At 35.1% G+C, this 2,802-nt stretch overlaps 1 non-coding gene across 1 annotated transcript; it reads left to right on the top strand.

Moving 5' to 3' along the window:
• The first annotated feature begins 2,494 nt into the window (after positions 1–2,494).
• LOC139856327 (small nucleolar RNA R71) lies at positions 2,495–2,601 on the top strand. The gene has a single exon (XR_011761816.1). It is a non-coding gene; the product is annotated as a small nucleolar RNA R71 (small nucleolar RNA).
• Positions 2,602–2,802: the final 201 nt, after the last annotated feature.

The raw sequence follows: 2,802 nt of genomic DNA, 5'->3' as shown, positions 1-2,802 counted from the left end.
CACGTGAATGTGGTTTTCTCTTGATCTTCAGGTGCTATTGGAATTTGAAAATATCCGAAAAAACCATCAAGAAAACAATAGTAACTATTTCCGGCTAATCTTTCCAATATTTGATCAATGAAAGGTAAGGGAAAGTGATCTTTTCTGGTGGCGTCATTTAATTTTCTATAATCAATACAAACACGCCATCCTGTTACAGTCCTAGTAGGAATAAGCTCATTTTTCTCATTTGTGATGACAGTCATGCCACCCTTCTTAGGTACGCATTGAACTGGGCTTGCCCATGGACTATCAGAGATTGGATAAATTAAACCTGCATCTAGCAGTTTAATAATTTCTTTCTTAACAACATCTTGCATATTAGGATTTAGTCTTCGTTGGCATTGCACATACGTTTTATGACCTTCTTCCATAAAGATTTTATGTGTGCAATACGAAGGACTTATTCCTTTAATATCATGAATTTTCCATGCAATAGCTGGTTTATGAGCTTTTAACACAGAAATGAGTTGTGATTTTTCATTTTCAGTAAGAGAAGACGATATTATTACAGGTAATTCAGATTCACCATGTAAATAAGCGTATTCCAAATGGTTTGGAAGTGGCTTTAATTCTAATGTCGGTGGTTCTTCTATCGATGATTTATATCGATATCTGTCTTCTTCTTTTAGCATTTGAATTTCTTCTGTTGTTGGTTCATATCCATTAGCCATAAGTGTAGCTAACATTTCAGTTTCATCAATTGGTTCAGTTCCTTCTCCTAAAGAACATTCTCCTGTTCCTTGTAATTCTGGAAATTCTTCTAACAATTCTGCATGTGAATCTATAGTTTGAATATAATAACATGTATCATCTGCAGATTGCGGTTGTTGCATTGCTTTATCAACTAAAAAGGTACACTCTCGTCCTCTATACTTAGGGTCAGTTTTTTACCGAACACGCCTATTATTGCTTTGGCCGTGTTTAAGAATGGTCTTCCTAATATGAGAGGAACTCGAGAATCTTCTTCCATATCCAGAATAACAAAATCTACCTGAAATACTAAAGTACCAACTTTAACTAGCATATTCTCCATTATCCCTCTAGGATATTTTACTGATCGATCTGCTAGTTGTATACTTATTCGTGTCGGTTTCAATTCTCCAAGGTCTAGTTTAGCGTATAGTGAATACGGCATTAAATTTATACTAGCACCTAAGTCTGCCAATGCTTCTATTGAACTAAGACTACCCAGAAAACATGAAATTGTGAAACTTTCTGGATCAGATAATTTTTCTGGTATCTTATTCAATAGTACTGCAGAACAATTTGCATTCATAGTAACAGCCGAAAGTTCTTTCATTTTCTTTCTATTTGTGATTAGATCTTTCAAGAATTTAGCATATCTAGGCATTCCTGATATTACATCAATGAAAGGAAGATAAACATTTATTTGTTTAAACATATCTAAGAATTTGGATTGCTCGGCTTCAAGTCTCTCTTTTCTCATTTTACTCGGGTAAGGAAGTGGTGGTTGGTATGGTTTAACATAAGGTTTTGCCTTAACTGTGTTATCTTCATTAACCTTTTCAACTACCGGTTCTGTTTCCTTATCTTGCTCAGGTTGTGGTTCTTGTGGAGTAGGAATAGCTTCATCAGAAATTACAGGTATTTCAGGTGGTTTATGTGTAATACCACTTCTTGTGGTAATGGCTTTAGCTATTTCATTCCGGAGGTTAGCATTTGTATCGCTAGGTAGACTTTCCGGTTTTCTTTCACCTATCAACCTTGCTAGGTTACTTACTTCTTATTTCAGATTTTGAATAGAAGCTTGTTGATTTCTAAATGCTTGAGCATTTTGTTCATTGGTTTGTTTCTGAGATGTGAAAAATTGAGTTTGAGATTCAACTAGCTTTGACATCATATCTTCTAAATTTGGCTTTTTTCATCGGTTTGTGGTTTATTTTGAAAAATAGGTCTTTGCTGATTGTAAGTATTATTGGATACTTGTTGATTACTAGGACCTTGTTGGTTGTTGTATGGAACATTTCGGTTATAATTCTGGTTTTGATTGTAGATTGGTCTTGGCGGTTGATAATTATTCTGATAATTATTTCCAGGCCTTTGGTTTAGATATGAAACATTTTCTCTTTGTTTCATTGTTAGTTCAATACTGAGACAATCTTTTGTTAAATGTGGTCCTCCACACTGCTCACAACTAATTCGTATTGAGTGAATATCTTTAGTCATCTTTTCCATTCGTCTCTCGACAGCATCTATCTTTGCGGAAATGGAATCTAAGTCATGGCTAGAATCGGCTCTAGCTGCTTTAGATGATCTAACGATATCTTTTTCTTGATGCCACTCATGTGAGTGGGAAGCAGTGTTATCAATAATTTTGTAAGCGTCAGTTGCGGTTTTCTTCATAATGGAACCACCAGCTGCTATATCGGTGTCTTTCCTTGTAGTGATATCGCATCCTTGGTAGAATATTTGTACTATTTGACAAGTGTCTAAACCATGTTGCGGACATCCTCTTAATAACTTTCCAAATCTTTTCCACGCCTCATATAGAGTTTCATTTGGCTTTTGTGTGAATGTAACAATTTCTCGTTGAAGTCTTACGGCTTTAGATGCCGGAAAGAATTGTTTAAGAAATTTTTCAACTAAAACGTCCCATGTATCAATCGCCCCTTCAGGTAATGATTCTAACCAATCTTTGTATTCTCCCTTTAAAGTCCAGGGAAATAACATGAGATATATCTGTTCATCCTCCACTTCTCTTATTTTAAATAGAGTGCATATCCTATTAAATGTACGAAG

Source organism: Rutidosis leptorrhynchoides, chromosome 6 (genome assembly GCF_046630445.1).
Source record: "Rutidosis leptorrhynchoides isolate AG116_Rl617_1_P2 chromosome 6, CSIRO_AGI_Rlap_v1, whole genome shotgun sequence".
In the NCBI taxonomy this organism is placed as follows: Eukaryota; Viridiplantae; Streptophyta; class Magnoliopsida; order Asterales; family Asteraceae; genus Rutidosis; species Rutidosis leptorrhynchoides.
The sequence above is the reverse complement of the archived record's forward strand: the minus strand, read 5'-3'. Positions and strand labels throughout refer to the sequence as shown.